Here is an 11,332-nt window from a genome sequence, read left to right on the forward strand (position 1 = left end):
AGGAAATTTGTTCTGAAGTGTTCATATTATTTATAATTCTAGGATGAGTAACAGTTAGGAACTCCTCTGTTGGCATCTGATAGGTGTGGTTTTCAATCTAAGTCTCAACAATGTCAGAATGAACTTCAGCAAGATTCTCAGTCTCATATCATTCACCACTCTTTTTCCTGGACTCATAATAATAAAACCCTTAGAGCAGGGATTTTCTTCAGTGTGTTGTCAGTGCCTAACACAAAAATACCAGTAAATGGTGATGGCCATCACTACCATCTTCATTATGAAAAATATGAGAGAGAGAGAGAGAGAAAGAGAGAGAGAGAGAGAGAGAGAGAGAGAGAGAGAGAGGTTGAGAGGCAGGATAATTAAATGATCTATATAAGGGTTGTTGGGTGTCTGACTTTTTTCTTGGATAAACATCAAGTCTTACAGGTAATTCAAAGCTGCACTGAGGGAACCTGGACTGCAATTTGCTAAAAAATTAGACAATAAGTTTTTGCCATTTGTACAAGCCTGATTGTTCGAAGGGTCCCAGTTTTACTCACTCCCAGGAAACTCAGAAGCCTTACTGTCCAAAGAAAGCACGTTTTCTATAAATGCCCCTTTAGTCAATTAGATATTAAAGAAGCTAGCAAGGATTATTGCCCCCACAATTTTTTAAATAAATTTATGATTTTTTATTCTTTAATCCTTTTTTACAGTCCCCTTCTTTGTCTGCCCCACCATCCCCCTCCTGGTTTGCCCCACCATCACCACTCTCCATCCCATACCTCCTCCCCTCAGTCTCCAAGATGTTCCCATCCCACCAGGCCTCCCCACTCGCTGGGACCTCAAGTCTCTTGAGGACTATGTTCATCTTATCTCACTGAGGCCAAACCAGACAGTCCTCTGCTATATATATGTCAGGGATCTCATATCAGCTGGTGTATGCTGCTTGATTGGTAACTCAATGTCTGAGAGAACTCGGGGTCTAGGTCAGTTGAGACTGCTATTCTTCTCTTGGGGCCACTCTCCTCAGCTTCTTCCAGCTTTTTCCCAATTCAACCACAGTGGTCCCCAACTTCCTTCCATTGGTTGGGTGCAGATATCTGTATTTGACTCTTTCAGTTGCTTGTTGGGCCTCTCAGATGCTGAGCTATGACTAGGCTCCTGTTTCCAAGCACACCAAAGCATCAGTAACAGTGCCATGGCCCTGGGCCTCCCCTTGATCTGGATCCCAATTTGAGCCTGTCACTGAATATTCTTTCTCTCATGTTTCTCTCCATTTTTGTCCCTGTAGTTCCTTCAGACATGAACAATTCTGGGACAAAGCTTTTGACAGTGGAATGGCAACCCCATCCCCCCACTTGATGTCCTATCACTCCACTGGAGGTAGAAGCTACAAGTTCGTCCTCCCCACTGTGGAGCACTTCATCCAAAGTCCCTCCCTTTGAGTCCTGAGAGTCTTTCACAATGTCTCCTGTACATTCTAGAGGGCACCCCTCCCATCTCTTACCTCCTGAGATTGCCTGTTTCTGCTCATTCTGTTGGTCCTCAGGGCTTCACACCTGCCCCCCAATATCTGATTATGTTCTCCCTTCCCCTACCCAGATCCCTCCCTCCCTCTCTGCCTTATGTGACTGTTTTTTTTTCTCCTTCCTGAGTGGGATTGAGGCATCCTCACTTCGGCTTGCTAACCTGTGGGTTGTATCCTGGGTATTCTGTACTATTTTGGCCATTATATGCTTATTAGTGAGTACATACCATCCACGTCACTTTGGGTTTGAGTTACCTCACTCAGGATGATATTTTCTGGTTCAATCCATTTGTCTGCAAAACTCAGGATGTCCTTCTTCTTAATAGCTAAATAGTATTCCGTTGTTTAAATGAACCACATTTTCTATATCCATTCTTCCTTTGTGGGACATCTAGGTTGTTTCCAGCTTCTGGATATCACAAATAAGGCCACTATAAACATAATGGAACATGTGCCCCTGTGGCATGGTGGGGCATCTTTTATGCCCAAGAATGATAGAACTGGGTCTTCAGGTAGATCTTTTTCCAATTTTCTGAGGAACCTCCAGGTTGATTTCCAGAGTAGTTGTTCAAATTTGCAATCCCACCAACAATGGAGGAGTGTTACTCTATCTCTACATCTTTGCCAGCATGTGCTGTCATCTGAGTTTTTGATCTTAGCCATTCTGATTGGTGTAAGGTGGTATCTCAGGGTCATTTCAATTTGCATTTCCCTGATCACTAAGGACTTCAAACATTTCTTTCAGAGATTCTCAGCCCTTTGAGATCCCTCAAATTCTCTGTTTAGTTTTACACTCCATTTTATGATTGGGTTGTTTGGTTTTGGGAGGTTTAGCCTCTTGAGTTCTTTATATATTTTGGATATTAGCTCTCTATCAAATATGGAGTTAATGAAGATTATTTTCCCAATCTGTAAGTTGCTGGTCTGTCCTATTGACTATGTCCTTTGCCTTACAGAAGCTTTCCAGTTTCATGGGTCCTGTTTATCAATTCTTGATCTTAGAGCCTGAGTCATTGGAGTTCTGTTTAAGATAATTTCCCCTGTGCCAATGAGTTTGAGGCTCTTTCCCACTTTCTCTTCTATTTTATCATGAAAGGTTGTGTTTGGATAGCTTACAATAGTTTGATAGGGAGAACTTCTTTCATGCTCCTGAGAAGGCAGTAGAGCAGCCTACAGACATGCGGAAAATCCCAGATTAGTTTAGGTATGCTACACCATACTACAAGGACACATGCTCTAATCTGTTCATAGCAGCTTTATTCACATTAGCCAGAAAGTGGAAACATCCCAGATGGTGCTCAACCAAAGAATGGATAAAGAAAATGTGGTTCATTTGCACAATAGAATACTATTCAGCTCTTAAAAACAAGGACATCATGAATTTTGCAGGCAAATGGATGAAAGTAGAAAATATCATGCTGAGTGAGGTGTTCCAGACCCAAGAGGACATGCATGGTTTGTACTCACTTATAATTGGATATTAACCATGAAGTACAGGATATCCATGCTATAATCCACAGACCCAAAGTAGATAAATAGCAAGGATGACCCAAGGAAGGATGCTTGACTCTTACTTAGAAGGGGAAATAAAATAGTCATCTGAGGCAGATGAAGGAAGGGAACTGGGTGAGAGAGGGCAGACAAAAAGGGGGGCATGAGGACAGGAATCAGAATCAGACTTAGATATAGATCAGAAGAGAGGTCTAGGAGACTGAATGGAAACTTACAGCTGGAGGAGGTGCTGCATCTCTAGGATGGGTCAGAGACCTGGAATAGGAGAGACTCCTAGAAGTCTATGTAGGTGACTCTAGCTGAGACTCCTTGCAATGGGTAATATAGAACCTGAATTGACCACTTCCTGTAGCCAGACTTCAGCCTCAGTAGAGGGATAAAGATACCAACCCGCCCACAAAGCCTTTAACCCAAAATGTGTTATACAAGAAGTGCAGGAACAAAGATGGGACCAAGACTGAGGGAAGGGACCAACCAAGTTCAGACCCATCCCATGTGCAAAAGCTAATCCCTGACACTATTAATGATACCCTGTTAGGCTTGCAGACAGGAGCCTAGCATAACTCTCTTCTGAGAGGCTCCACATAGCAGCTGACAAAAATAGATGCAGAGACCATAGATAAGCATTAGGCAGAGCTTAGGGTGTCTTATGGAAGAGTGAGGGGAAGGGTAGAGGGCCCTGGAGAGGATAGGGAAGCCACACAAAGACAAACAGAGTCAATTACCCTGAACCCTTGGGGCTCCCAGAGACTGAGTCACCTATCAAAGAGTATACATGAGCTGGACCATACCCTGCTGCTCACATATGTAGCAGATGTCAAGCTAAGTCTTCATCTGGTTCCAGCAACTGGAGGGAGGTCTGTCCCTAAATCTGTTGCATGCCTGTGGATCCAGTTCTCCTAACTGGGCCACCTAGTCTGACCTCAGTGGAAGACGATATACCTAGTCTTGCAGTGACTTGATGTGGCAAGGTTAGATGATACACAGGGAAGGTTCCCCGTTTTCAGAGGAGAAGGGGAGAGAGGATATGGAGGAGCTGTGTAGGGGGGCCTAGAGGAGGGGTGTTTCAATAAGATGCAAAGTAAATAAAGAAAGAAAGTAATGGGAAATAAGTTTTGGAAAACTGGTTCCAAATGCAGGTACTATGAGCCTTCCTGGTATCCATCACCAAAGGTTAGAGTTGTTTGCTACAAAGATTCAAACAAGTTATATTCAGTCTGATTCTTGAGGAATTTTGTGGGGGCTGAGACTGAAGAAGTCAGTTACCAATAAATATTTATAAACTTCTCAGGATCCTTTATACTTTAAAGTTTAAAAATGGCATTTGTTATATCTAACAAAGAAGGAGAAATGAGATTTTTGTATGACACCCCTTAACAGTAGATTTCTATATGTCAATAACTTTAAAACAGGCTTCCTCTCTTAAACTTTACAGATTGCCTTAAGGAGACTATTTTATAGGACAGGCACTAAAATAAGTCTATCTGAACAAGGATAAGTTGTAGAAAAGGCCTTATTTTCTTGCACTGATAGAGGGCTTTACTTCTATTTGCATAATGGACTCAGGCAGCCAATGATTGGTTAAATTGCTCATTCTGTCTCTTGCCTCAGGCTTTGGCTGTGAGCAAGCACCAAACAGAAAATCTGACTGCATGGAACATTAAACAGGTATTCTTCTTTTTAAACTTTGTGATCTCAATTTCCTAGAGTTATCCAATAGAAAGCAAATGCAAATTAGGAGCTCAACTCACAAAAATAATAGGTGCATTTATACTGGCTTCCCATGGAGATACCTCTAAAAGAAGTTTGTGCAAGGCACAGTTAGCACTTCCAAATGAAATGCTCATTCCTACAGTTTCATAAATACCCTGCCTGTTCTCTTCAAATATTGACCTTTCCATGCAGAGCACAAGGTGAATACAGGCTAACAGAGGGTGGAATCCTTCTCTAGAGTATGAAAATGCACTTATGTGTTTTCAATGCTGCTTTTTCAGGCACTGTAGACCAGGAACAGATTCATGCAATCTGACTTGTCTCTGCTGAGCAGTGAGCGGTTTGTCCTGGAAACTGAAAGTATTCTGGGCTTCTCTCAACATAACTGTGAAAGAAAAGCCATGGCATATACTACATAGTCAATGGGAGAGTTTGTTTCTTGTTTGTGTTTGTACATATCTGTTTATAATTTTTGTTTTTGGTTTGCTTATTCTTTTCTTCAGCTTTTCTTTATAGGAAAAAGACAAACAAAATCCAGAAGTAAATAAATATCTCTAACTGCTATATAGATTTAGGACGTTCCTTAAAATTTTTAGATCAGGACCATGGAGATGGAACAGTGCTTATTAAATAATAATGACGATTTTAATTCACATCTCTAACATACAAATAAAAGGAAAACATAGGCATCCTGACCTGTGGCAACAGTCCAGAGGAGGGGAGGCAGAGATAAATAGATTCCAGAGGTTTACTGATCAGACAATCTAGCTCTAATAGTGAGCTTTGTGCTCAGCAAGAGGTCTTGTGTTAATCAATCAATCAAGCAATCATCAATAAATCAAAATCAATCATGGAAATATAATAAATGGAAAAACCATAGAGGAAGACATCTAATATCAACCTCTGGCCTGCATAAGCTCAAACACAGGTCACCATGCCTTCTAAGAAGCACTTGGATTCCTCAAAATACTTAATGCATTTGTCATAAAGATAAAAGGCTGTGACTAAGTTTTTCTTGAGATTATTATGGTAGCAAAGAAATCATTAATCAAAAAGTGATAACATTTTAAAAGCTGCCTCCTTGCATCTAGTTTTAATTATACCTTAGTTGCCTACTGGTATCCTACACAAAGAAGATCCCTTTGTAAATAAAAGAAGAAAACACCACAATCTGTCCTGTGAAATATCCTATGGCCATTCCCCTTTAATATATTTTAAATTTACTTATTCTTTGTATGGGTGCCTGATGTTTGCCCATATGTATGTCTCTGTACCACATGGGTATAGTGCCTGTGGAGGCCAGAAGGAGGTACTGGATCTCCTGGAACTGAAGTTACAGATGGTTGTGAGCCTCTACAGGGTTGCTGGGAATAAAACTAGGATCCTCTACAATAGGAGCCAGCGAGTGCTCTTAGCCATTGAGGTATCTCCCCAATTTTATCTCACCCCACTTTTTTTAGAGCCAGCATGCTAAAAAAGTTTAATATAATAAGCTTGTCAGAACTCTTGCATAAACTGGTCTTTGATCTGCTCCCCAGTGCTGCCTGGTGAATATTTGGTAATTCTGATTACTTTTTAAGAATTTTATTGGTTATTTTATTTATTTACATTTCAAATGTTATTCCCTTTCCCAGTTTCCCCTCCAAAAGCCCCCTATCCAACCCCTCCCCCTGCTTCTATGTGGGTGCTCCCCCATCCACCAACCCACCCTCTCCTACCTCATTACTTACCCACCCTCCTTTCACAGGACCAAGGGCCTCCCCTCCCATTGATACCAGATAAGGCAATCTCCTGCTACATATGCAGCTGGAGCCATGGGTCCCTCCATGTGTAATCTTTGGTTGGTGGTTTAATCCCTAGGAGCTCTGGGGGTACTATTGTTCTTCCTATGGGATTGCAAACCCCCTCAGCTTCTTCAGTCCTTCCCCTAACTCCTCCATTGGGAGCCCTGTGCTTAGTCAGATGGCTGGCTGTGAGAATCTGCACCTGGATCAGTAAGGATCTGGCAGAGTCTCTCAGGAGATATCCATATCAAGCTCCTGTTAGAATCTAAGAACATATCAAAATGATCATCCATCATGATCAAGTAGGCTTCATCCCAGGGATTCAGGGATAGCTTAATATACAAACATCCATCAATGTAATCCACTATATAAACAAACTCAAAGATAAGAACTACATGATCATCTCATTAGATGCTGAGAAAGCATTTGACAAAATTTAACACCCCTTCATGATAAAAGTCCTGGAAAGGTCAGGAATTCAAGGCTCATATCTAAACATAGTAAAAGCAATATACAGCAAACCAGTAGCTAACATCAAACTAAATGGAAAGAAACTTGAAGCAATCCCACTAAAATCGGGGACTAGAAAAGGCTGCCCACTCTCTCCCTACTTATTCAATATAGTACTCGAAGTCCTAGCCAAAGCAATCCGACAGCAAAAGGAGGTCAAAGGGATACAAATTGGAAGGGAAGAAATCAAAATATCATTATTTGCAGATGATATGATAGTGACCCCAAAAGTTCCACCAGAGAACTATTTAACCTGATAAAAAAAACTTCAGCAAAATGTCAGGATATAAAATTAACTCAAACAAATCAGTAGCCTTCCTCTACTCAAAGGATAAACAGGCTGAGAAAGAAAATAGGGAAATGATACTCTTCAAAATAGTCCCAAATAATATAAATAATCTTGGTGTGACTTTAACCAAACAAGTGAAAAATCTGAATGACAAGAATTTTAAGTTCCTGAAAAAAGAAATCGAGGACGATCTCAGAAGATGGAAAGATCTTCCATACTCATGAATTGGCAGGATTAATATAGTAAAGATGGCCATTTTGTCAAAAAGCAATCTACAGATTCAATGCAATCCCTATCAAAATTCCTACTCAATTCTTTACAGAGATAGAAAGGCAATTTGAAAATTCATTTGGAATAAAAAAACAAACAAACAAACAAACAAACAAACAAACAAAAAAAAAAAAAAAACAGGATACCGAAAACTATACTCAACAATAAAAGAACTTCTGGGGGAATCACCATCCCCGACTTCAAGCAGTATTAAAGAGCAAAAGTCATAAAAACTGTATGGTGTTGGTACAGAGACAGACAGATAGATCAGTGTAACAGAGCTGAAGACCCAGAAAAGAACCCACACACCTATGGTCACTTGATCTTTGACAAAGGAGCTAAAACCATCCAATGGAAGAAAGATAGCATTTTCAACAAATGGTGCTGGTTCAACTGGAGGTCAGCATGTACAAGAATGCAAATCAATTGATCCATTCTTATCACCATGTACAAAGCTTAAGTCCAAGTGGATCAAGGACCTCGACATCAAACCAGATACACTCAAACTAATAGAAGAAAAAGTGGGGGAAGAGTCTCAAACACATGGGCACTGGGGAAATTTTCCTGAAAAAAACACCAATGGCTTATGCTTTAGGATCAAGAATCAACAAATGGGACCTCATAAAACTTCAAAGTTTCTTTAAGGCAAAAGACACTGTCATTAGGACAAAATGGCAACCAACCGATTTGGAAAAGATCTTTACCAGTCCTCCACCTGATAGAGGGCTAAAAAAATATACAAAGAATTTAAGAAGTTAGACTCCAGAGAGCCAAATAACCCTATTAAAAATGGGATATAAAGCTAAACAAAACATTCTCAAGTGAGGATTATCGAAGGCCAAAAAGCACCTAAAGAAATGTTCAACATCCTCAGTCATCAGGGAAATGCAAATCAAAATAACCCTGAGATTCAACCTCACACCAGTCAGAATGGCTAAGATCAAAATCTCAGGTGACAGCAGATGCTGGCAAGGATGTAGAGAAGGAGGAACACTCCTCCATTGTTGGTGGAATTGCAAACTGATAGAACCACTCTGGAAATCAGTCTGGAGATTCCTCAGAAAATTGAATACTCCATTAACTTAGGACCTAGCTATACCTCTCCTGGGCATATACCCAAAAGATTCTCCCACATACAACAAAGACACATTCTCCACTATGTTCATAGCAGCCTTATTTATAATAGCCAGAAGCTGGAAACAACCCAGATGCCCTTCAACAGAGGAATGGATTCAAAAAATGTGGTACATCTACACAATGGAGTACTACTCAGCTATCAAAAACAATGACTTCATGAAATTCACAGGCAAATGGAATGACCTGGAAAATATCATCCTGAGTGAGGTAACTCAATCACAGAAAAACACACATGGTATGCACTCATTGATTAGTGGATATTAGCGAAAAAGCTTGAATTACCCAAGATGCAATCCACAGACCACAGGAAGCTCAAGAAGGATGACCAAAATGTGGATGCTCCTACTCCTTAAAAGGGGGAAAACTATTCATAGGAGGGGATATGGAAGCAAAGTTTAGAATAGCAACTCAAGGAAATGCCATTCAGAGTCTGCCCCACATGTGGCCCATATATATACAGCTACCAAAACTAGATAAGATTGATGAAACTAAAAAATGCATGCTAAAGGGACTGGATATAGATCTCTCCTGAGAGACACATCCAGAGCATGTCCAATATAGAGGTTAATGCTAGCAGCAAAACACTGAATTGAGAACAGGACCCCCATTTGGGAGAATTAGAGGAAGTATTGAAAGAGTTGACGGACCTTGCAACCCCCTTAAAACAACAATGCCAGCCAACCAGAGCTTCCAGGGACTAAATCACTACCGAAAGATTATATATGGACTGACCCAGGGCTCCAACTGCATATGTTGCAGAGAATAGACTTGTTGGGGCACCAGTGGAAGGGGAAGCCCTTGGTTCTGCCAAAGTTGGATCCCTAGTTCAGGGGAATATGGGGGTGGGCTAGTAAGGGAGATGTATAGGGGCAATACCCGTATGGGGGAGGGAGAGGGGAGGGAATGGTGGCTTATGAACAGGAAAGTGGGAAGGGGAATAACATTTGAAATGTAAGTAAAGAAATATATCTAATAAAAATTAAAAAAAAATGAAAGTACTTCTTGGCATCAGCAATAGTGACTGGGTTTGGTGGCTGCATATGAGATGAATCCCCAGGTGGGTCAATCTCTGGATGACCTTTTCTTCAGTCTCTTCTTCATTCTTTGTCCCTATATTTCCTTTAGACAGGAGCAATTCTGGATTAAAACTTCAAGAAGGGTGGGTGGCCCCATCCCTCAACCAGGGGCATGCCTAACCTCTGAATATGGTCTCTACAGGTTCTCTCTCCTCTTTGTTGTGTATTTTAGCTAATACCATCCCCCTTGTGTCCTGGGAGTCTCTTATTTTCCTGGTGTCTGAGACTTGTTGGTGGCTAACCCCAGTTCCCTATTCCCCATTGTTACACACCTCTGTTCAATTTCCTGAAGTTCTGTATATCTCCCCGCCTCCTTCCATACCTCATCCTGCCCCCCTTTTCCCTCTCCCCTTCTGTCTTCCTCCCAAGTCTCTCCTACTCCCTATCTTCCACGATTATTTTGTTTCCCCTTCTAAAAAGGATTGAAGCATCCACACTTTGGTCCTCCTTCCTCTTGAGCTTCATATGGTCTGCAAGTTGTATCATGGCATCCCAAGTTTTTTTCCTTATATGCACTTATCAGTGAGTACATACCATGTGTGTTATTTTGTGACTGTGTAACCTCATTAAGATTGATATTTTCTAGTTCCATCCATTTGCCTGTGAATTTCATGAAATCATTGTTTTTGATAGCTGAATAGTACTCCATTGTGTAAATGTAAAAAATATGAAACGCTCTACAAATTTTCATGTCATTCTTGTGCAGGGGCCTTGCTAATCTTCTCTGTTTCATTCCAATTTTAGTATGGGTGCTGCTGAATTTAGCACTCTATCCCCCTTTTTATTTGCAGTCATTTTCCTCTCCAATTCTTTGAATCTTATGTTCCAGTTTCAGGATATTTCTGTAATTGAGAATTCTCTTGGCTTGACTGCCCTTGCATAAATTTTAAGTTATTATTAATTATGCTGCAGTTAGACAGTAGTGAAGTCAGCTACTTCCTTTATAACCTCATACCTGAGATCTCAGATGATAACAAAGTAAATACTGCAGCAAACTCAGCTGTATACACAGACATGTCTTAGAAATGCTATGTGTTTTAGTAGCAGTGGCAATAAAGGTTCACAAGTCTGTTCCCTCGGAATGCCTGGTGGTCTCTAGACACCATGACTGTGACTCATTGCTTCAGTGAGTTTGCAATGAACATCACACATGCTCAGTCCTTTCAAGTCACAGCTGGCGAATGATCACACATATTGTTAACTTTCTCTGGAGGAGAACCATTCCACTCTGGATCCTGTGAACCGTAAATACCTGAATCCACTATGTAGGGATTACTACTTTAAACACACATCACATTACCCTTCAGTTTAGAAAACATTTTTTCACACAGTCATATTATTATATTTGTGAGACAATTGTTAAATCTTCTTTTGTTCCTCTTTCCTTTCCCAGTTGTCAGAAAGAACCTGTCTACTTTGGCTAAGGAAATTTGAAACTTTATGTAGGACATTTTGTGCTTTCTAGTGTTGTGCTAGCAGCCACTTCTTCCCCACTCTTACCTCTACTCCAAAACCTAATATAGCTCCA

At 40.7% G+C, this 11,332-nt stretch overlaps 1 non-coding gene across 1 annotated transcript; it reads right to left on the bottom strand.

Moving 5' to 3' along the window:
* Nucleotides 1-10,465: 10,465 nt before the first annotated feature.
* LOC116897412 lies at nt 10,466-10,572 on the bottom strand. Its single transcript, XR_004387454.1, has one exon. It is a non-coding gene; the product is annotated as a U6 spliceosomal RNA (small nuclear RNA).
* Between the last annotated feature and the right edge of the window lie 760 nt (nt 10,573-11,332).

The sequence above is a fragment of the Rattus rattus genome, chromosome 3, assembly GCF_011064425.1.
Source record: "Rattus rattus isolate New Zealand chromosome 3, Rrattus_CSIRO_v1, whole genome shotgun sequence".
NCBI classification, from domain to species: domain Eukaryota; kingdom Metazoa; phylum Chordata; class Mammalia; order Rodentia; family Muridae; genus Rattus; species Rattus rattus.